This window comes from Oryctolagus cuniculus, chromosome 17 (assembly GCF_051225735.1).
Source record: "Oryctolagus cuniculus isolate XC-2025 breed Fujian yellow rabbit chromosome 17, ASM5122573v1, whole genome shotgun sequence".
Lineage (NCBI taxonomy): Eukaryota > Metazoa > Chordata > Mammalia > Lagomorpha > Leporidae > Oryctolagus > Oryctolagus cuniculus.
The window spans coordinates 11966636-11991325 of NC_142883.1; the positions used below are offsets into that span (position 1 = coordinate 11966636).

At 43.8% G+C, this 24690-nt stretch overlaps 1 protein-coding gene and 1 long non-coding RNA gene across 38 annotated transcripts in view; one reads left to right on the forward strand and one right to left on the reverse strand.

Annotated features, from left to right (window-relative positions):
- Positions 1-24690, reverse strand: part of CEP112 (centrosomal protein 112) — a 519374-nt gene that overhangs the window by 114117 nt on the left and 380567 nt on the right. The gene's annotated exons all lie outside the window — the stretch shown is intronic.
- On the forward strand, positions 71-6222 carry LOC138846035 (uncharacterized). Its single transcript, XR_011383413.2, has 2 exons — positions 71-278; positions 5987-6222. It is a non-coding gene; the product is annotated as an uncharacterized LOC138846035 (long non-coding RNA).

Sequence of the window (24690 nt, forward strand, 5' to 3'; positions counted from 1 at the left end):
ACACGTGCATGAGCACACACAGTGACCTATGAGCTTGGTATCTCTTCCACATGCCTATCACCAGGCGGCTGGGACACCTGCCAGCCGCACCGCCCTTCTGGGACAGCCAGAAAACCACAGGGCTTGTCTTTGATCTAAAGCCAACTATTCATCACTTAAAAAGCTTAAAAAAACCTCTCCTGCCAATTATTAGACCAACACAAGACTTCTGTGGAGAGAAAGAGAAAAGGAAGAGGAGAGACAGAAATAGACACAGCAGAAGTGTGAAGGCTCAGAAGGTAAAGTCAGGGAAAGCGAGAACAGAGGAGCGGGAGAGGAAAGGAGGGGAGGGAGCCGGAGGGGGAGGGAAAGAGGGTACACTGAACACTCGTTCACCTTAGCTTAAAAATAAAAGAAACAGAAGCTCTGGACAAAGGCAGACATGAGCTTTTTTGACATTCACTTAGCAGAGCTGAGCCCCCACTCTCTACAAGAGCTATTTTTTTTGAAGTGACAAATATGTCTAAATCAAAGGACTTCTATGTCAAGGAACAAGGGCAGCCTGATGTTCCAGCATCTGCACACCTTGCTTAGAGCCTGATTACCCCTCTGCCATTCAAGTGCCACCCTTTGTTTGTGACCTGGAAGCACTTCACTTTCCCCTCCGTCAGTGCTCAGAAATGTCACAGCGGCGTGCCCGGGACTCGGCGTTCCCCACCCGGCTCGCGGGCTCCGGGAGGCCGTGCAGGCTGAGCTGTGTCGTTCATTTCTGGGAAAGGCTCTGCTCAGGACTCTCAAGGCTTCCTCTGCTTTCTCCTCTCCTCCCTCTCCCCCTCCCTCCCCCTTCTCCTTCTCCCTCTCACCCCTCCCTCCCCCATCTGCCTCTCCCCTCTCCTTTCCCTTCCTCTCTCCCTTCCTCTCTCCCTTTCCCCTCTCCCTCCCCCTTCCTCTCCCCTTCTCCCTCTCCCCCCCTCCCTCTCCCCTTCTCCCTCTCCCCCCTCCCTCTCCCTTTCCCTTCCCTCCCCCTTCCTCTCCCCCTCTCCCTTTCCCTTCCCTCCCCTTTCCTCTCCTCCTCTCCCTTCCCTCCCCCTCTCCCTCCCCCTTCCTCTCCCCCTCTTCCCCCCTCTCCCCCTCTCCCTCTCCCCGACTCCTTCCCTCCCCTCCTCTGCCCTCCTCTGCCCTCCCCTCCCCTCCCCTCCCCTCCCCTCTCCTCTCCTCTCCTCTCCTCTCCTCTCCTCTCCTCTCCTCCTTCTCTTCCCTCACCCCAGTCTCTGTCCCTATCTCTGTCCCTGTTCTCTCTTCCAACTCAACTGTTGTAACTCTCAGGGAAATCATATGTTTTTCTGTTCTTATTTTCCAGCTGTGTTTTCAATTTTTCTTAGAGTTTCCCCAACTTCTACTTTTAACACTTTCTATTGGATTCTGCCATTATATTTGTCATTTCCAGGAATTCTTTCTTGTTCTCTAAGTAGCATCACCACCTTCCTCATCGCCCTTTTTACAGACGAGGGAATGGAGGCACAGAGAGGTTAAGCATCACACAGGGAGGAGGTGACGGAGCCAGGACTCAGCCACACGGGCGCCTCATCAGCCACGGCACATGGTGGAAGGCCTCACACGCGTTCCCAGCTTCTGCTGGTGCTATTAATCTCACCTCCCATCTATCTATCTGTCTACAGCTATCCATCTGTCTATCTTTGCTGCTTACGACATGGCTTTTTTCTGAGTTCTCTATTGGTTTACTTTTGCCAGCCTGTTTTGACATGTCTTTCACATCAAGTACTCTCCTCAAAAGTCTGCTGATCTTTGGTTGTCTTTCTTATTTCAAGTGAGTCCCTCTGGAGCTGACTAGAAGAACCTGGTGCTTACAAGCGTGGGCACAGGCGGACACCAGCGCAGGGGCCAACGACTGACTGGCCTTCCTGTGGGCCTGTTTCCTCCCCAGCACTACATCCACCCAGGCTCTGCCGAGCAGCACAGATCTGGCTGCCGATGCTCAGGGCAGCCAGCCTCACACAAGCCTGGCTTCACTCTTGGTCTCCTGCTCTCAACCATACCTGGGTGGGGCCCTCCGAAAGCCGGGGATGGGGTCATGGCCAACACAGGAACGAGTCTCAGTCATCTGATGCACTTTATACAGATTTCTGACCAATCCTGGACTCCAGCTGCCCCACAGCAGTGCCTCTGACCCCTGAAGCCTTTTTGAAATCCATTAACAGGAACCGTCTCGCCTTTTGGTTTTCTATTCTCAGCTCTGCAAAGTCCATTTCAGGGTCAGCCCCTTCCCCAGCTCTCCAGTGCTGTTCATTTCTTACGTGCACTGCTGTCTCCCTTCCTGTTCTCTTGGTGGAAACTGTAGTATACAGGTACTCATGCCTGGGTCCCATCTTACACAGGCTCTGATTTAACCCAACTGGGACACAGCACAGGTTCTGGGATTCAAAAAAATTTTCTGCAGCTAATCTTAATATTCAGCCAAGGTTAAAAAGCACTGGTTCTTGTCTTTTTCAATATTTTACATCCATTGTGATGGGATTTCCTCAAGGAGTGGAGATAAACAGGTGAGTTCTGTCCACTGTGTTTAACTGGCAGCAAATGATTTCTTTACTCTGAAATCATTCCTGGGATGAGGAAGCAATTCTGTGCTTTCAACACGCCCTGGGCACGTCTCTCTCATAGCACCACGGCTGCACTGGTCATTGCTGGTTAACTCCTCTCTCCTCACCCCCACCCCCACCCCCACCACTGGACTGTGAGATTCTAGAAGGTACCTAACATTTAACATAGGGCTTAGTGCACAAATAAATATTCACCCAACAAAAGCTCCTTTCTTTCCATTGCCTCAGCTGATACCTCCGAAGTCACCCTTCCTTAGCCATATGCTTTATGGACTTCCACTCAAAAGTAATTCCTTGAACTTCTGTTCAAAAGTAATTTACCCCCTAAATCTCTTAATCCCATCGTGCACACAGGGTATTGTTTTTTGTTTATCCTCCAGAGTAGAGAGGGCCTGTGACTCTGTCCCTACTAAGCTGTCAGGCTCTGTTCCAGCTCTATACGTAGAATAACCACTCTCCAGTACAGGTCAAGGCCTATACTACGTTGAGCCTCTTGAGGTCTACTGGTCTTGGTTCACATTCTGCCAGAGTTATTTATCACAAACTGCTTGAAAAAGTACTTGCTGCTTCTTTAATAAATACTTACAGAGCTCTTACCATGTGCTAGGCACTATCCTAAGTGCTTTAAAAACATTTACCCTCTAGAAAAGTTAAAAAGTAATTATAGTGTCATAAAGATTAAGTTACTTTTCCCTAAAAAGCTACAGCCAGAGATGAGAGTTAGTGCAAGAAACCCGTGTCTCAGTGGCAATCGCTTTGCATGCGTGTGTGGCTAGCCAGCCCTCAAAGCTCACAAACACACAAACTCCCCTCCAACCGAGTGTCCATTCATTCGTCCATTCCGGCAGCCAGGACTACAGCAGTGAACAAAGCAGACAGGACTCCCTCCTGACCTTTATGGAACATCTATCCTGCAGAGTAAACAAAATAACTTTTAAAAATAGCACTTTAGATGGTGCAAGTGCCACGGAGAAAGAAAAAGCAGGAAAGGGAATGAGATGTGATGGCAGGTGAAATTATAAAATTTTTATAATTTTAAAAATAGGGCAGCTGGGGAAGACTTCCCTGAGAGGTGACACCTCAGCAAAAACTTGCAGGAGATGAGGGAGCCAGGGTGCACGCTGTGGGAAGAGCGTCCGGGAGGCAGGAGGAGGGCCCAGAGCACAGCGCTGAGGCAGGGGCACACACAGCATGGGCAGGATGAAGTGAGGAGGCCAGCATGGTTGGATCGGTGAGCAACATCTCCCTTGGAAAAGGCGAACGAGAGCAAGCGGCCACGCCTGCATGGCACTGCATGTAATTGTTAGGACACTGGCTTTTACAGCTTATTGATTTGCGTATTTTAGAGGTGGAGAGACAGTGACAGAGGAAGAATCCCTCACTCACTAGTTTACTCCCCGCATGCCTACAACAGCCAGGTCTAGGCCAGGCTGAAGCCAGAAGCAGGGAATTCAATACTCAGGCCCCCCATGTGGTGGCATCACCTGCTGCTTCCCAGGCTGTGCCGCAGTAGGAAGATGGAGTCTGGAGTGAAGCTAGGACTTGCACCCTGGCGCGCCAGTACGGGACACAGGCACCCTAAGTGGCACCTCACCTGCTAGGTCAGCACCTGCCCTAGAATTTGCCTTTTAACATAGACAAGAGGGAGAGCCACTGAAGGGTTTCCAGTAAAGGAGAAATACTGAATTTCACTTAAGGGTTAATAAGATGATTCCAGTTTTTGTTTGGAGCAAGACTCAAGCTAAGAAGCCTGTTGGAGGGCACTGCAAATAATCCAGGATGGGAACAGAAGAGGGGGTATGAAGAGGTCAGGTTCAGAGGAAAATTTACAGTAGAACAATGGGATGTGCCACATAATAGGAAGCAATGAGTCAAGGGTGATTTCAAGGTTTTTATTTTCATTTTAAGATTTGTTTATGGGGCCAGTGTTGTGGTGTAGCAGGTTTAGCAGCAGCCTGCTGTGCCAGCATCCCACATGGGTGCCCATTTGAGTCCTGGCTACTCCACTTCTGATCCAGCTCCCTGTTGATGCACCTGAGAAAGCAGCAGAAGACATCCCAAGTACCTGGGCCCCTGCTCCCACATGGAGACCCGGATGAAGCTCCTGGTTTCAGCCTGGCCCAGCCCTGGCTGTCGTGGCCATTTGGGGAATGAACCAGCAGGATGGAAGATTGCTTTCTCTCTTTCTCTGCCTGTTAAAAAATGTATTTACTTATTTGAAATGCATAGTTATAGAGAGAAAGAGGGAGAGGGAGAGGGAGAGAGAGAAAATCTTGCATCATTCCCCAAATGGCCACTATGGCAGGGGCTGGGCCAGGCCAAAGCCAGGAGCCAGGACCCAGGAGCTTCATCCAGGTCTGTCACATGGGTGCAGGGGCCCAAGGATTTGAGCCATCTTCCTCTGTGTCACAACACCAGCCTCAACTTCAAGATTTTTATCCTATGCAACTAGAAGCATGAGGTTGTACTTGACATGGGAAAAGCATGGGTGGAATAGGCTTTGGAGGGAAGATGAGATCCATTGTGCACAGATTAAACTGGGAGATGCCTGTAGACATTTAGTGTTGAGATAATACTTAGGTATTCAAGTCTTGAGTTTAATGGGAGAGGTGAGAAGTATACATTCAGAAGTCAACAGTATATACATGGTGGACAAAAACACTATTGGTGGAGATCTCAAGACAGGGAGTGAATGTTTTAGAAAAAGGAAGTCTAAGAATTCTTAGCCCTTTGGGCCTGCAAATAAGATAATGACAAGAAGGAGGAGAGCATACAGAAATAAGAACCAAAGAGATGAGAATTCAGGATAATATGGAATCCTGCAGCAGAGAAGCAAATGTTTTGTGGTCTCGTCACCTGTGTCAAATGCTGCAGAGGTCAGATAAAGTAATTTCATAAATTATCACATAGAGATCACTGGTTCTATGGATGAAACACATTCTGGGTGCCGGCGCCGTGGCTCACTTGGTTAATCCTCCGCCTGTGGTGCCGGCATCCTATATGGACGCCGGATTCTAGTCCTGGTTGCTCCTCTTCCAGTCCAGCTCTCTGCTATGGCCCAGGAGGGCAGTGGAGGATGGCCCACGTGCTTGGGCCCCTGCACCCGCATGGGAGACCAGGAAGAAGCACCTGGCTCCTGGCTTTGGATCGGCGCAGCTCGGGCCATTGTGGCCATTTGGGGAGTAAACCAACAGAAGGAAGACCTTTCTCTCTATCTCTCTCTCTCACTATCTATAACCCTACCTGTCAAATAAATTAAAAACAACAACAACAACAACAAAACAAATTCTGGGGGCTAGCGCTGTGCATTGGGTTAACGCCCTGGCCTGAAGTGCTGGCATCCCATGTGGGTGCCAGTTTGAGACCTGGCTGCTCCACTTCCAATCCAGCTCTCTGCTATGGCCTGGGAAAGCAGAAGATGGCCCAAGTGGTTGGGCCCCTGCACCCACGTGGGAGACCCGGAAGAAACTCCTGGCTCCTGGCTTCGGATCGGCGTAGCTCCAGCTGTTGGCAGCCATCTGGGGAGTGAACCAGCGGATGGAAGACCTCTCTGTCTCTCTCTCTCTGCCTCTCCTCTCTGTGTAACTCTGACTTTCAAATAAATAAATAAATCTTTAAAAAAAAACACATTCTGGTGTCATAGGCGGGATGAAAGCTGGGTTAGAGGAGGTTCAAGAGAGGAGAGGAAAGGCCGTGGAGGGAGCACAGATGATTGTTCAGAACTCTGTTACACAGGAAAGGAGAGAAGTGGGACGGAAGTCAGGGGAGGCAGGATTGCTATCTGCTGAAGGCTGATTTGTTTTGCTTTTTTGGGAAAATGAGAGCCAATAGCATGTTTCCAGGCTTATGTGGAAGGCTCAGCACAAGGGAGGGAAAAATAGACAATGTCAGGGACTTACTGAGACACGTCCTTGACTACAGCTGAGCCGTGTGTTCTAGAGCCAATCGTGTCACACACAAAGGCCTGTGTTGAAGCTCTCACTCACAGTGTGACTCTGTTTGGAGACAGGGCCTCTGGAGAGGCCAATGCGGGTAAGTGAGGTCACATGGTGGGTCCCTTCTCCAACAGGGTGGTATCCTTATAAGAAGAGAAACAGACTCCGGGTCTCTCTCCCTCTCCCTTTCCCTCTCCCTCTCTCTCAATGTGTGTGTGTGTGTGTGTGTGCAAAAGTAGGAGAGGCTACATGAGGACACAGTGAAGAAGGCAGCAAGAGAGACCTCACAGGAAAGCAATCGTCACGCCAACTTGATCTTGGACTTCCAGCTTGCAGAACTGTGAGAGAATAACTTTCCACCATTGAAGCCACACTCTCTGGCATTCTGTTAGGGCAGCCTGAGCTGTGACTAGGGGGGCAACTTCTGACTGCTCCGTTGTCTCCAGGAAATGGAGGAAAGATCAATCAGCTGAGCATGAGGACGATAGTAGAGGCATGTGAGGGACGAGAGGCGGTCCAAGACAGCCATCCAGTGAGAAAGCAGTCTGGAAAATGAGCCGGAGTCCCAGGACTCCAGCAAGCATCTGGGCCCACTGGAAATGACCGTGGTCAAAGTTAATGTGAGGCCAGTTTCTAATACAGAAACACCTGTAGAACTTGCTGACAGCTTAACGGGAGCAGAATCAACACTTTGGAGAAACAGGAGAGTAACTGAGGCAAAAAAATTAATATGTTAACCGTTGAGGTTGCCGCCTGAATTTCTGAATCCCTCTTAAATGAGTCTGAAGAGCTCTGCCCTGGTGTGGTTCATAGTTAATTTACCAGGCCAATTGTCCCTAAGACTTTTTTTTTTCCAGAAAGCATTTTTCTCACTGTAAATCATTCTCAAGTCCTTAAATAGTTTTATTTATTTGAGAGTCAGAGTTACATAGAGAGAGAAGGAGAGGCAGAGAGAGAGAGAGAGAGAGAGAGAGAGAGGTCTTCCATCTGCTGGTTCACTCCCCAATTGGCCACAATGGCCCGAGCTGCGCTGATCCGAAGCCAGGAGCCAGATGCTTCTTCCTGGTCTCCCATGCTGGTGCAGGGCCCAAGCACTTGGGCCATCCTCCACTGCCTTCCCAGGCCATAGCAGAGAGCTGGATCGGAAGAGGAGCAGCTAGGACTAGAACCAGTGCCCATATGGGATACTGGCATTGCAGGCTGGGGCTTTAACCTGCGGTGCCACAGTGCTGGCCCCTAAATTCCTGTTCTGATTCCAACATCGCATTCATATGTGAATCTGGTTCTGATACTTGCTCTGTCTCTTCAAACTGTGGCTTATGACTTTCAGTATGCCTTGTGATTTTCTTCTTGATAGCCAGACATGATGTGTTGGTACAAGGCACTGCAGTCAGAAGGCCTTCAGCAATGTGCGAGTGAGGTACGGAGGGCAGGGGTGTATTCTACAGTCCTACAAGGAGGTTACATCAGTCTTTCAGTAATCCTGCATGCCTGGACTGGGATCTTCACCAGTCTTCTCAGCTTAGGGTAGCCAGGATGCTGGAAGCCACTGGAGCTGTGTACTTCCTTCTCCCCACACAGGAGGCTGCCGTTGGGTATGGAACATTCCCCAGGCCACTTGGACTCTGAAAAATCTCCGAAATCAATAGTTCAGTATGGGTGGCAGCACGCGCTGGGCAATTTCCTGATGGCCACTTTTGCCCTCTGCTGTCCGAGGCCTGACTGGCGTGTTCTCCACCACTCACTGTGAGAATCTAGTCAAGGTGTTGGAGGCAAGACTCCCCAGTCTTCTCTCCTAGCCTCGTCTGCACCAAGTCGCCGGCAACCCGTCAGTCACAGCGCAGGTTCTCCGGGGCTGGCTCCGGTTCCCACAGACGTTTCTCTCTGGCACATCACAATTTTCTGCATATTCACCTGTTTGTCTCTCCAAGTTTGGGGCAGTAGTTTGTCCTGTGAGTTTGCTTCTCTGACACATATAAGGAGGGCTGCTGATTTTTTTTCTCCAGTGTGTTCAGCTTTTTAGCTTAGTTTTGAATGGCAATTTCTAAGCACCATAGGTGCTGGACCTAATTGACCGAAAAATAGCATTTTAAATATTCCCAGAGAAACCAAAGACTGAATTTAATGAATAGTCTCTGTGATTGCTGAGACAATATTGCATTATCTCACATATGTATAATTATATCCAAGAAAGAAGCTTTGGAAAAAATTTGACGTAATGGCTGAAAATTTTCCAAACTGAAAAAAAAAAAAAAAACTCTCTAAAAACCACAAGTCCAGAAGATTGTTGAACAAAAAAACAAGATAAACGCAGAGAAAACCACATCAAGGCACATCATAATAAAATTGTAAAGAACAGAAATAAAGATAAAATCTTAAAAGCAGCCAGAGAAAACAGATATGTTAAAAAGACAACAATGACTGAGGGCTTCTCATCTGAAGTTTTGGAAGTCAGAAACAACATAATAAATCTTTAAAGTGCTGAAAAAAATCTGGTAGTATAAAATTGCCAGTCCAGGAAAATGTCCTTCCAAGCTGAAAGTGAAGACACGTCGTGTGAGCAGACAGGCAATGCTGTCAATGGAGGAACTGGAAGGCGTAAACAGCCCCGACACAGAGAATGCGTGAGTGAGTATAAATTACCTTTAGTTCTCACTTAAAAAGTTTTGAAAATATTGAATTGAATATTTGAATGTTAAAGCAACAGTAATAAAAGCTATATTGGGAGGGCTGTAGTATGTATAGAAATATAGGAGAAGAATGGGAAATTCAAGAATTTATTTTTAAAGATTTATTTGTTTATTTGAAAGAGTTACCGAGAGTGGGGCAGGGGAGACACAGGGAGAAAGGTCTTCCATTTGCTGGTTTACTTCTCAGATGGCTGCAACAACCAGGGCTGGGCCAGGCCGAAGCCAGGAGCCAGGAGCTTCATCTGGGCCTCCCATGTGGGCGGCAGGGGCCCAAACACTTGCTATTTCCAGGCTATCTTCAGGGAGCTGGGCCGGAAGTGGAGCAGCTGGGATACAAACTGGTGCCCACAAGGGATGCCAGCATTGCAGGCAGCACCTTTATCTGCTGCCCCACAAAATTGGCCCCAAGTTGAAGAGGTATGTATAATAGGCAAATAGCAGAAATAAAATGGAATAAGTAAATGGTCTAAAAATGCCAATTAATTGACAAACATTGCTACGTTGGATTGAAAAAGATGTAATTACATGATGTTTTCAAGGTAAATATTTTAAAAAAATTTAAGGTTAAAATTAAAAGGATAAAAAAAGATGTTCCATGCAAATAATAATCAAAGTGGAATGAACATATTAGCACTAAACAAAGCAGATTCAGAACCCAGAAGCTTGGCAGAAATAAACAGGGGCCTTTCACATCAATAAAAACGTTAATTTATAAAAGTGATTAACAGGCCCAATTTCAAGAACTCCAAACACATGAAACAAAGATCTCAAAAAGAAACAAATTCACAAACTATGACTGAAGAGATTTAAAACCCCATCCTCAGGAACTGATGGAACATACAGACAAATCATCACTGTGGATATACAGATGATTTGAAAAACGCTGGCAACCAACTTGACCATTAAACGAGACAGACCATATTCTGGGCCACAAAACACATTCTGATAAAGGTTAAAGGGTCACTCTCATACAGAGTATATTCTCTGACTATAATGAAATTAAATTCGAAGTCCAGGGTGGGCATTCGGCACAACAGCTAAGATGCCACTTGGATGCTTCTCGCCAGAGTACCTGGATTTGAGTCCTAGTCTGCTTCCAATTCCAGCTTCCTGCTAACGTGCACCCTGGGAGGCAGCAGGCGATGGCTCCGTTGCTTGGGTCCTTGCCACTCACGGGGGAGGCCCAGACGGAGTTCCCAGTTCCTAGGTTCTGCCTGGCCCAGCCCTCACTGCTGCAGGAGTTTGGAGAGTTAACCAGTGGATGGGAGAACGCTGTCCATGTCTCTTTCTCTCCTCTTGCTCTCTTTTTCAAATAAAAAAAAAATTAGAAACCCAGAAAGGATATTTTTGTTTTTACTCAATTCTTTGTAAAGTAAAACATATACATATAAATGCTCCATGATCCAAAGAAGAAATTACAAAAGAAATTAAAAATATTTTGAAATGAGTGAAAGTGGAAGCATATATGAATATTTGTGGAATGCAGTATATCAGCACCCAGAGGAAAATTTTAGCTTTGAATTCTTTTATTGGTAAAGAAAGAAGTCCTACAATAAATAGGATATGCTTCCCCTTGAACAAGCTTGAAAAACATAGTAAGCAAAGTAAGAAAAGAAAGAATATAATAATAGAAGGGGGAGAAATTAATGCAATATTTTTAGAAGTAAAGAAAACTATAAAGAAAAAATCAAAGAAACAGAAAGCTGGTTCTTGGAGAACAATGAAGTTGACATGTTTCTAGATAGATTAGATTAGAAAAAGGAGAAGATACAAATCATCACCATCAGGAATACTGAGAGGCGGCATCACGATTAGATTCTAAGACATCAGTAGGGTAATAAGAAAATACTATTACAAATGGTGTCTGAAAATAGTTGATACCTTAGACACAATGGACAAATCTCTTAAATGATACAAATTACCAAACATGACTCAAGAAGACATAGAAAAGTCAAAGAGCCCTATATTACCCACACACCTGTTACTCTCCTGTATACTAGGTGAGTTTCACCTCCCCTGTGCTAGGCACTATTTGTTTACAGGGTAAAAGATGTAATAAAGTTGGGGAGAGAACATGTAAGTGAATAACCAGAATGCTGCATAAGAAGTGCCATGACAGAGATCTGTACATTAAGGGCCACATGGAAACTTGGTGATATTTGCTAAGACTCTGGCTTGCCATCATGCTTCCTCTCCATGTACAAGACAAGCAGGAAAGCTATGACAGCGACTGAAACCAGAGCCACTTTCTTAGAGGCCACTTAGGTGTTCAACACCATTGACGTGGTGAGTGAGTGGGCACATGAATCCAAGTTTCATGAGGTCCAGACCACCTTCTTCAAAGCTTGAATCAGCATTTGACATCCGTTGGCTGACCACAGACCTAGGAACCTGGAACAAGGGAGCTCACTTAGTCCTGAGGGGAGAGGGGAGATGGCTGAGGATGTGGAAGCAGGGTAAGACAGAGCCACGCGAGAGTGACACACGGGGTCCTGCCCCCAGCAACCATGGCCCAGGTGATGCACTCATTCAGATCAGTCCTGTCTGATAAGGGGGAATAAAGTGGCTTGAGAAGAGAGACTGGCAGGGAAGCAAAATATTTTTATCACTGTTTTTCCCTCTTTGCACTATATTTTAAACATTTTTTCCTATTAAAGTTATTATTTCAAAATTGAATTTTAAAAATCTTATTTCATCAAATGCACTGAGAATTAAAAAAATCTCACAAATTTAGGAAAGACTGTACTATAGCCATGGTAGCAAAAATTCATCCGAATTGAGGCCGGCGCCACGGCTCACTAGGCTAATCCTCCACCTAGCATACCGGGTTCTAGTCCCGGTCGGGGCGCTGGATTCTGTCCCGGTTGCCCCTCTTCCAGGCCAGCTCTCTGCTGTGGCCCATGAAGGATGGCCCAAGTGCTTGGGCCCTGCACCCCATGGGAGACCAGGAGAAGCACCTGGCTCCTGCCTTCAGATCAGTGCGGTGCGCTGGCCGCAGCGCGCCAGCAGTGGCGGCCACTGGAGGGTGAACCAATGGCAAAAGGAAGACCTTTCTCTGTCTCTCTCTCTCACTATCCACTCTGCCTGTCCAAAAAAAAAAAAAAAAAATCATCTGAATTGGTTTTAAATCTGTTCGATTCATCAATGACATCATGTTGGTGAACGCACTTTTGCAGTCAATCAAGCATTGTCAGCCCCTCACTTTTGATAGTCAGCTAATCAGAGACCACTCACTCCAACAAACATGCCTGAGTGCTAACCAATCAGCAAGTCTCACCAGGCACCCTTCTTTTCTGACCACACCATGCCCTGGCTTTGAAAACCCTTCCCACCTCCATGTGGCTTTTGTTTAAAACCCTGGGGTAAGATCAGCAGCCTGCTCTTCCCAGAGACTCTGCCTGACCAGCATAGCTCCCTCTTACATTCATCTTTCTCTTTTTACTTGAGATAGCTGCAGAAGGTAGCATGACTTACTGAACCATTCTTCTGTTGCCAGATGTTTAGATTATTTCCAACACTTTACCATTATGAATAACATCGTGATACATACCTGCCTAAACAAATGTTTCATTGCAGCACTGATAATATTTTTTTTTTATTTGACAGGTAGAGTTACAGACAGTGAGAGAGAGAGACAGAGAGAAAGGTCTTCCTTTCGCTGGTTCACACCCAATTGGCCACAATGGCCCGAGCTGCGCCGATCCGGAGCCAGGAGCCAGGTGCTTCTTCCTGGTCTCCCATGCTGGTGCAGGGCCCAAGCACTTGGGCCATCCTCCACTGCCTTCCCGGGCCACAGCAGAGAGCTGGACTGGAAGAGGAGCAGCTGGGACTAGAACTGGTGCCCATATGGGATGCCAGCGCTGTAGGCGGAGGGTTAACCAAGTGAGCCACGGCGCCGACCCCTGCACTGATAATATTTTTAAGACAAATTTCAGTGAGTAGAATTACTAAGTTAATCTATTTAAATGTTTCTAAAAGTCTTTATAAATACAGCCAAAGTGCTTTTCTGAAAGATTGTAGCAATTTACACTCATATATATCAGTGTCTGAGGTGCTCCTTACACTATATACTTGTAAGGATCATTTTAATTCTAATATAATTTTTGCTAATGTAAGAATAATTCCTTACTCTAATTTGTATTTATTTGTGAGAATGGCCCATCCTCTCCTCTCCCATAGGAATAACATTTTCAGATGGACACCTGCTGTGCAGAATAGACCACACTGTCCAGCTGCCTGTGCCCCTGGGCGTGGCTGTATGACCAAGCTCTGATCAAGGAAGCTGCTTGTACATAGAAGTGCTACGTGGCAGCTGGAAACTTCTTTAAGAGGCCTTGTCTGACCTTTGACTTTTTTTTGTTCAATTTATATCCACCATCCCAATGCTTAAGTCCTCAATGCCACCTTGGACCACAGAGATGAGGGGCCACACCTCAGGGTAAGCCCGACTATGACCTGAACGGCCACACTGCTACTTTATGTGTGAGAGAAACTATCTTGGAGAAGCCAGGATTATTTGGGGTTTTCTGTCACTCAGTGATGAATCTAATCCTAACACATTTATTAGCCATATTTCCCAACTTTCTGTTTTGCTTTTTCCATCTGCCTACTACCCACTCCACTCTATGCTATTCCCCTAGCAACAGCAAATTCAAAATCATTAGTTTTATGTACTCTGAGGGTAGGAGCTAAGCTCTAGTCATTTATATTCCCTCCTCTCCCAGACCACACCAAGGACAGTGTTAAATGCCTTTTAAATAGGTGTTCGGTAACTGGTGATTGAAGTTCTCCTTCCCTTCACGAAGATTCTTAATCTGGGGTCATAAATAGGTTTTGAGGCCACAGATGGATTTTAAGAGTCCATGGGCTCCCATAAAATTTTATGCAAGACTTTAGATGTATTTTTTTTTCTGGATGATGAGCCAAAATATTTTCAAAGGAGTAAAAGAAATTGAGTGGCATTGTCTTTAGGGTACAATGTTTACAATGGAACCATGACTCTGCCTCTCTCATGGGCTTAAAACCATTACTTCTCCTTTAGTTTATTGCTCCTAACATTTTCACCGTGTTACTCAATTCGGTTCTTTCTCAATCTCATGTTGACAATGCAAAGGGGCCTCAAAAAGTTCATGTGAAAATAGAATTAAAAGATAATGTGCACTTTCCATGAACTTTTTAAAAGTCCCCTGTATTCTTCTGACTCATCTCCTTGCCTGGTTAGCCAGTCTCTATCCTGAGTAGCTCCTAATCACTCTTCTGCGAGCACTTTTGCTTACTCACTCCAAACTACTTGGCCTGGTACTCAAGGTTCTTTTTATTTGTTTGTTTTATTTATTTATTTGAAAAGCAGACAGACAGAGAGACATACAGAGGTCTCCCATTTGGTGGTTCACTTCTCAAACACTCACAACAGCCAGGCCTGGGCCAAGCTGTAGCCAGGGGCCAGAAACTCAATCTGGGTCTCCCAGGTGACGAGTTAAGGACTCCAGAACTCAAACCATCACCTATCTCCTTCCAGGATAACAATGAGTAGGATGCTGGAATCAGAAGATGGAGCTGGGACTCGAACCCGGGCACTCTGGAATGGGACAGGGTTGTCCCACGCCGTGGCTTACCTACTGCACTGAACACCTGCCCCACAGCTGATGACAGGGAACCCACATCTCTTTTTCACTTCAGTGCATGCAAACACCAATTTCACCTTAGGGAAAAAACTCAAAGACAGGAATCTTTCTGTTCTGTTCTCTGATTCATCCCAATACCAATACAGAGCATAAGCAATAACTGTTGAATGCATGAATGAAATTTTTTAATCTGAAGTAAAGGGGTTTGGCAGGCCCCATTTTTGCTTTTCAGTCTCTATACCTCTGCCATGTTTTCCTCTAATCCTACCAATGCATCAAGACTGGTCCACATGCTGACAGTCTTCTCACGTCCTCTAGGAGTGATTTGGTTTCCTCCTGAGTACTAGTCCTGCTGACATGCATGGGAGTTCTACGCTCTTTTAAACACATTTCTTCTCTTTCCTAATAGACTAGGAGTTGATCTTGTACCTTGGCTTCATTGTTTTGCCTTTGTGGCTGCTTGAAAAATACCGTTAAATGAACTAATGAAAAGCAGGGGCTGCTGCTGTGGCGCAGTGGGTTAAAGCCCTGGCCTGAAGCGCCGCCATCCCATATGAGCGCCGGTTCTAGTCCTGGCTGCTCCTCTTCCTATCCAGCTCTCTGCTATGGCCTGGGAAAGCAGTAGAAGATGGCCCAGGTCCTTAGGCTCCTGCATGCCACGGGGGAGACCAAGAAGAAGCTCCTGGTCCTGGCTTCAGATCAGCACAGCTCTGGCCATTGCGGCCATCTGGGGAGTGAACCAGTGGATGGAAGACCTATATCTCTCTATCTCTACCTCTTTCTGTAACTCTTTCAAATAAATAAAATAAATCTTTTTTTAAAAAGCAAATATATATGGGCTGAGTTGATAAAAATTATCAAAATAGCTTTTGGAGAAAAAGAGAGCTATTTCTTCATCTCCACTTAGCATATTAAAGGTAAGGGAGGCAAGTAGAAGTGAAAGGGTTTGTTATTATTATAAAATACAATTTACCATACTTTATTTTTCTTTTGAAAGGAGATGATAGATAATTTAAGGTAAAATGGAAATTTGGGCATAACTGTTTATGAGAGGCAGAATTCACACTATTTGTCATCATGGTAAATATAATTTGTTTTACATGCCATATATATTTTAAAATGTTTATTTTATTTCAAAACATTTTTTTTTAATTTTTTGTTTGTTTGTTTGACAGGCAGAGTGGACAGTGAGAGAGACAGAGAGAAAGGTCTTCCTTTGCCGTTGGTTCACCTGCTAATGGCCACCGCGGCTGCTGCGCTGCGGCCGGCGCACCGCGCTAATCCGAAGGCAGGAGCCAGGTGCTTCTCCTGGTCTCCCATGGGGTGCAGGGCCCAAGCACTTGGGCCATCCTCCACTGCACTCCCGGGCCACAGCAGAGAGCTGGCCTGGAAGAGGAGCAACCGGGACCGAATCCGGTGCCCCGACTGGGACTAGAATCCGGTGTGCTGGCGCCGCAAGGCGGAGGATTAGCCTAGTGAGCCGCGGCACCAGCCGCTTATTTTATTTCAATAGAGGGATAGATGAATGGATGGATAGGCAATCAACTGATCTTCTGTCTACTGGCTTGCTCCATAGATTCCTACAGCAACTGGGCCTGGGCCAGGCCGAAGCTAGGGGACCAGAACTCAGTCCAGGTCTTCCAGGCAGGTGGTAGGGACCCACATACTCAAGGCTTCACTTCTTGGAATGGGAAGAATAGCTGGGATTTGAACCTAGACACTCTGACACAGGATGTGGGTATCCCAAGTGGTGGCTTAATTGCTGTGCCAAATGTCCGCCCAAACACACTACGAATACAAGGCACTTTAAGATAATTCAATTTTTTAAAGAAATTGAGTATAAGAAATAACTTTTGGGGCTATGTTGTGGCAGAGCACATAAGGCTGCTGCCTGCAAGGCCAGCATCCTACATGGGCACTGGTTCATGTCCCAGCTGCTCCACTTTGATCCAGCTCCCTGCTAATGGCCTGGGAAAAGCAGTGGAAGATGGCCCACGTGTTTGGGCAACCTGCTACTCATATGGGAGACCCGGATGAAGCTTTTGGCTCCTGACTTCAGCCAGGCTCAGTGCTGGCCACTGTGGCCATCTGGGGAGTGAACCAGATGTTAGCTCTTTCTCTCTGTCTTGCCCTCTCTCTAACTCTGACTTTCTAAATAAATAACTAAATCTTTAAAATAAAGAAATCACTTGTTAAAGATACAATTCCATATCAATTCAGAGGAAAAACTACTAGTCTCACATTGCAGTTATGGGATAACTTTTCTCAAACACTGTACCAAATGATAAAATTTTATTAACAGTTGAAAACATGAGAGTTCAGCTAAAGATTATTTATGGAGACACTTCAAAATGTTCATGGAAAAATAGAGTTGAAAGATAAGTTTATTTTGTTGCAAAAAAACTGTGAAATCCACGTATGAATTTTTCACAAAGTGCATGTTCTATGAACTTTTTGAGGACCTCTTGTACATAATCCAGTAGATCAATGGTTTCAAGGAGTTGTCTTTACTTCCACTTCCACTTCCTTTAACTTTCAAAACATATTTAAGAATTAATAAAATAAAGTTTCTATTTGTTTTTCATTTACTGAAACATTCATAATGCTTTGTATCCCTCAGGCACTTGATATTTATTGAACTGAATGTTGAAAAAGGCTTAATCCATTCTCAACTAGACCATACTAATTTGTTTATGACATTCTCAGAGATCAACTAATTAATTGAGGATTAGAAGGCAGATTGCGATTTCCAAAACTTCCGATGATCACATTTCTAAATTCAAACACCCTCTTGACACAAGTAATCAGACTGTAAGAATAAGACATGAAAAGAACATTTCATGTATCCTACTATGTGTCAGGGAAGACACAAATAGGAGTAAGATAAAGGTCCTGATGTTGCGTCCTAAGACTTGTGAATCCTCCTTTGAATCACAGATAAATTCTCGGGGTGATACAATAGTTGCAAGGATACTTTACTTAAAGATCTACATAAAAATCACAACTCGAGAAAATGGCAACCTAGTCTAAATAGCAATACATATGCCAACCTAACCAGTCCATATTTAGTGGCTCCCAAGTTTCAATACATTTCCAGGAAATGAACTGAAAATCATCATAGCTGGTTTACCCAGAGCTGGAAGGTTATCATTAGGAACTGCAAGTGTTTTGGTTTTTATTATTGCCTGTTCATTTTGTAGGATTCCCATGGAGAAGTCCCATCCTTTATTAAAGAAGGAAGAAATGGGGCAGTTTTTAAAAAGGGTTGTGGTATCACTATTTACTGATTAAATATCAATGCTTCCATATTAAGAAGTGCCCATATATTGCTGAGTTGGGACCTATTTCTGAATATGCCAATTAGTATGGGTATATCCTCTGTTCATACATTAGCAATAAGTGTGGTTGCCATTGTGGGTTAATATGATTTCTCCTCAGTGGTAGATAACCTAAAGCATAACATGGGACAGTTGATTTTCTTCCCTTGCTATAATTCAGAAGGACTCATTTTCTCACCATTGCAACATACATTGACGTGGCTAACACCCATAAATGATCACATAAGATTTATATGCACTTCCCCACCCCAGCTCACTGAATAAGAAAGCAAACTGTGAAACAAGCTTATGGAAATAGTTACAGAATTAAGATCTAATCATATTTCAAAGCTCACCCTCAGAGAAGCTCTCTGAAGCAAAGGCCACAGAAACTGAAACTCATTTATTACTTGGGCAGAAACACAAACTTTAAGAGAATGAGGGAGGAAAAAAAACTTTACTTTGCTCTAGGGAAGAAGCAGCTATTCTCTGATGTGCAAAAAAGAATTTATCATCAAAGACCAAATGTAAATGGGGCCAATTAACTTTTTTAAGAATCACTACCTTCTGTAATATTTTTTGTAAGTCTTTGACACTGTTATACTTTACAACAAAATCTAATGTGGTATGATTTGACAAATGTCAAAAGGAAATGACTAGTATAATTAACAAATTTTAGCATGCATAAGGCACAATTTTAAATATACTCAGAATTTACAAGTGAGTGTGGCACATTCTGTGATACGGTACTTTCAGGAAGTAGACAGAGGATCTATCTCAAATTTTGACTTCAGAGATCAAAAACCAGTGTTCAATGAGCAAGTGATGTTAATTGAATTATTGGTCGGGTAATGAATTATTTCAAATGAGCTTTGAATCTAGGAGTTAGATGTCCCCATTTGGCATGCTCATAAATTCCATTTGTAATTTATTTATTATTTTGGAAAAATTTATCCTTTTGGTTCATTTGTACTAGAAAAAAGAATGCAATGGAAATTAAATTAGAAAGTTTATGAAATAATATATTTTCAATAACTTGCTACACCAAATTTACAGGCAGTTCAACATAAAACAGTGATTCAAATACTTGGAAAGCTCCATATACTAGCCTGGCTTATTAGAATTCTAAATAGATGCTGAGAAAACACTGGTGAGATTTTTGTCATTAGCTTTTCCAATACTAAAATGACAGAGAGTCTATTTAGTTTTCCAGGATCCTTCTTGTCAAGACAGAATTACTATATCAATTCATCTGAAATAACATTCAAAGTGTTTGCCAGCAGGGAGCATGATGCCCGTACACACGCCTGTCCCTCATTCAGTCTAGGAACAAGCGGTGCGCAGCCAGTTTTGGGGTTGTCGAGCTGCATTTCCCATCACCCAGCTCCTCAGCTGCTCTAGTCACCTTTTTTGTCAACCCAAGTTGCTTTGATTGACCATTCCAACTGTCACTGCCAGATGGCAAGCAGCAGAACAAGGTGGTTAAAGGCACAGGCTTTGAAGTTAGACCAACCTGGGTGGCGTAACCAAGGGCAAATGATCTGACTTCCCTGGGCATTATTTTGTGATGTGCAGATGAAGTGGACAACAAAGATTAAATAGGATTGAGATTCAGTGATGTGAGAATGGTGGAAGTTCAAGATGGCAAGGGATCAGAGAGAGGTGAGTCAGCCCTGGAATGAAGACAAAGACCAGGTTCTTTATGCGGAAGCGAAGGGGAAAAATAAAAGGCAAGGCAAGAGTGATCAAAAGGAGAATTTGATAGACTGAGATCTTGGAGGTGAACTAAGTAAGGTGTGGTCTAAGGCATGGCTGCATTTTTGGATAAAGTGGAAACAAGATAAAGTTATGAGTACTTTCTTATAGCTGAGCTTACAAAACTGCAGGATCAGACTGTTAGAAAATATAGCTACCAAATTCAACAGTCAAAAATTCTAGTTACTCTTTCCTATTCATTCTGTCATTTTGAGCCCATATGGAAAAACAAATTGCTCCAGCTTCTTTCGTGAGGAAGCAATTTTCTTCCTGACACGCCCCCAAGATGAGAGTGCTCTGCCGCTTTGGACAATGCTAATCATTTTCAACTCTGTTTAAATGATGTAATGATTAATACATAGAAAGGAATAAAGCATGTTGGAAATTTATGACACGTGATACAGAATCCTCTGGATAACGTCTAGCGTTACAAATGCCAGCGCATTTAGCTGTGAACTTAACTTCGTCCCCAACCCTGGCCCCCTCCATACCCAACCCTTCTTGAGAATTGATCACTATCTGAAATTTTATACATTGCTCACTTTAAAAAATGAACATATGTGTTGGCATCTCTAACAACCTATTTTGCTTTATTATTTCTTAGCTTTACACAAACATAATCATGCTTCATTCTTTGAGTTTTTCACTCTGTGCGCCATGCATTCCTGTGCAAGTCACCTGGCGCTTTTTTGAGTTTCTAGGGTCAATGTTAAAGAGTTGAATTGATGGTTCATACACCAAAAACCAGGCTTTACACCATAAAGCCTAATTATTTCCCAAAACAACACTTTATATTTTACTACAGTATATAATAGTTCTTTTATTCCACCCCTTCCATCATAATTAGTATTGTTCAACTTTCTATTTCTAATAACAAATTAGTAAGACATCATTACATTGTCATAAAGTTCATCTTTTAAATTGTACTAATCAGTGGTTTTTAGGATGTTCATACAGCTGCACATTATCAAATTCTAGAATACTTGTGGCTGGCACCATGGCCTAGTGGGTAAAGCCAACACCTGCAGTGCTGGCATCCCATATGGGTGCCAGTTCGAGATCCAGCTGCTCCACTTCTGATCCAGGTCTCTGCTATGGCCTGGGAAAGCAGTAGAAGATGGCCCAAGTCCTTGGGCCCCTGCACCCATGTGGGAGACCAGGAAGAAACTCCTGGCTGCTGGCTTCAGATTGGCCCAGCTTTGGCTATTGTGAATAGCCACTGGGAATTCACTGGGAGTGAACCAGCGGATAGAAGAGCTCGCTCGCTCTCTCTCTCTCTCTCTCTCTCTCTCTCTCTTTCTGCCTCTCTGTAACTCTGCTTTTCACATAAATAAATAAATCTTTTAAAAAAATTCCAGAATACTTTATCACCTTGGATAGAAACTCCATACTCACTACTCATTACAGTCACTTTCCATTCTCCCTTCCCTCAAGCCTCTGTCTAAGTGGATTGGCCCATTCTGAACATTTCATGTAAAGTGAATCATGCAACACGTGGCAATTAGTGCTCACATTCTTTCACTCTGTATGTTTCCAAGGTTCATCTATGTTGTGACATGCATCAGTAGTACTACATTCTTAATCACTGTCGGCTCCATCATGTGGGTCGTACCGCATTGTGTCTTTCCATTCATCAGCTGATGAGCATTTGAGTTGTTTCCATTTTTTGACAATTAAACAATGCTGCTGCAAAAATTCTCGCACAAGTTTCTTTGGGCATTTTTTTTCAGTTTTTATGGGTATACACAAAAGGTCATGGGTACATACATAAGGGTAGAACTGCTGGGTCACAGAGTAACTAGGCTTAACTTTTTGAGAGACTACCAAACTATTTTTAATTTTACAATCTCACTAGCAAAGTATAAAGGTTCTAATTTCTCCACATCCTATTCCCAACTGGTAATTGTCTTGTTGATTTTATCCATTCTAGGAGGTATTCCTTTGATCTTTCTTTCCTTAATGATTTACGAAGTTCAGTATCTTTTCATGTGATTGTTGGCCATTTGTATATCTTCTTTGACAAATGTATATTAAAATCCTTTCTGCATTAAAAAAATTGGGTTGTCTTTTGATTACTGAGCTGTAAGAGCTCTTTATATAGTCTGGATAAAAGATCCTTATCAGATATATGATTTGCAATTATTGCCTTCTATTCTGTAGGTTGTTCTCTCACTTTGATAGCATCCTTTAAAGCACAAAAGTTTTTCATTTTAATTAAGTACAATTTATATATTTTTTCTTTTGTCATTTGTGTGTTTGGTTCCTATCTAAGACGCCTTTATCCAATGTTACAAAATTTCACTTGCATGTCTTCTTCTAAGGGTTTAATGTGATGTTCCCCCTCCTATTATTTTCTTCTAAAGAGTTTTACAGTTTTATCACTTGCACTTATGTCTGTGATTCAGTTTTGTATATATTGTGACATATGGGTGCAACTGTTTTTTTTACCCATGATATCCAGTTGTTCCAGCTCTATTTGTGAGTTTCCATGTGAATTTTAAGATTAGCTTGGCAATTTGTACAAAAAAGGCAGCAAAGGTTTTGGCTGAGATTAAGCTGAATCTGTAGATCAGTTGTTAACAGAGACTGTAGATCAGGTGGGTGATACTGCCATCTTAACATTAACACTTTTGATTCATGAATATAAATGTCTTTCCTTCGAATTACATGTTTGTATATGATTTGTTAAATTTTATTCTCAAGTATTTAATTATATTTATTCTATTTTAAGTGGATTTTTCTTAATTTCATTTTTAGATATTCATTAGTAATGAAATATGATTGTTTTTTTATGTTGATCATATACCACAAACCTTGGTTTACTCTTATTTTTCAAAGTTTTTGGGGTCGCTATTTATTTATTTATTTGGATTCCGTAGAATGTTCTGCACATAAGATTTTGCTTCTGTGAACAGAGACTTCCTTTCCAACTGGATGCCTTTCATTTCTTTTCTTGTGAGACTTCCTAATTTCTGTCAATCTACTATTTGTAAAATATAGTTCAACAGGATCTTAGTTTTTAATTTCCTTCGTTACTGGTGATATGAACTGTTCTCCATATCTTTATGGACTACAGTTCCACTCTGGGAAACGTTAACATCTTTAGGAAAGCTCTTCAGCTCCATTTCTGATATATGTTAAGCTTCCGTATGTGTGTGTAAGTGTCTCTGTGAGTCTATTATGCATGTATGGTTTTCTTTTTTTATATATTTATTCATTTGAAAGTCAGCATTACACGGGGGGGGGGGGGAGAGGGAGAGAGAGAGAGAGGTCTTTCATCTGCTGGTTCACTCCCCAACTGGCCTCAATGGCTGGAGCTGCACCGATTTGAAGCCAGGAGCCAGGAGCTTCTTCCTGGTCTCCCATGTGGGTGCAGGGCCTCAAGGACTTGGGCCATCTTCTACTGCTTTCCCAGGCCATAGCAGAGAGCTGGATTGGAAATGGAGCAGCTGGATCTCAAGCTGGAGCCCACATGGGATGGCGGCACTTCAAGCCAGGGCATCAATCCACTGTGCCATAGCGCAGGCCCCCGTAATGGTTTTCATTATATGCTCTCTATTCAGTTCCTTTGGTCAGTTTATCTACAACTGCACCATTACCAAACTTCTCTTTTCTATAGATTTATAATAAATTTGGGTACATGGCAGGGCTAATAATTTCTGACTTTTTCTTTTTCAGAAGATTTTTGGGGGCTGGCGCTGTGGCACAGCAGGTAAAGCTCTCACCTGCAGTGCTGGCATCCCATATGGGTGCCAGTTTGAATCCCGGCTACTGCACTTCCAATCCAGCTCTCTACCAAGGCCCAGGAAAGCAGCAGAAGGTGGCCCAAGGACTTGAGCCCCTGCACCTGCATGGGAGACCTGCTTTGGATTGGCCCAGTTCTGGCCGTTCTGGCCAACTGGGAAGTGAATCAGTGGATGGAACACTCTCTCTCTCTCTCTCTCTCTCTCTCAACTTTCACTCTCAATCTTGCTCTTTCTCTCTTTCTGCCTCTGCTTCTCTGTAACTCTGTTTTTCAAATAAATGAATACATCTTTGCAAAAAAAACAAAAAACAAAAAAAACAAGAAGAAGATTTTTGGTAACTCTTGGGACTATCTTGTTCCCATGTCAATTTCTGATCAATCTTATCAGATAAATCCATGAAACTGTATTGAATTGATAGGTTCAGCTGAAGACAACTGACATCTTTAATAGTTACTTAAGGTAATTCAGTATATATTTGCTATATCTTTTCATTTATTTTGGTCTTCTTTGATGTCTTTTAATAAAGTTCTATAATTTTTTCCAAACAAAATTTATACATATTTTCTTAGATTCATTGCTAGGTACCTTTTTTATTTTAAAGGAAATGTTTTCAAAATTATGTTTTTGGTGGGGGGGTGGGGAGGGAGGCTTTTGGCCTAGTCTGGTTAAGCTGTCAGTTAAGATGCCTGCAACCCATATGGGAGTAATCAGGTTCAAGTAGTGGCCTCTACTCCCAATTCCAGCTTTTTTTTTTTTTTTTTTTCAACAGGCAGAGTGGACAGTGAGAGAGAGAGAGACAGAGAGAAAGGTCTTCCTTTGCCGTTGGTTCACCCTCCAATGGCTGCCATGGCTGGCATGCTGCGGCCGGCGCACCGCACTGATCCGATGGCAGGAGCCAGGTGCTTCTCCTGGTCTCCCATGGGGTGCAGGGCCCAAGCACTTGGGCCATCCTCCACTGCCCTCCTGGGCCACAGCAGAGAGCTGGCCTGGAAGAGGGGCAACTGGGACAGAATCCGGCGCCCCAAC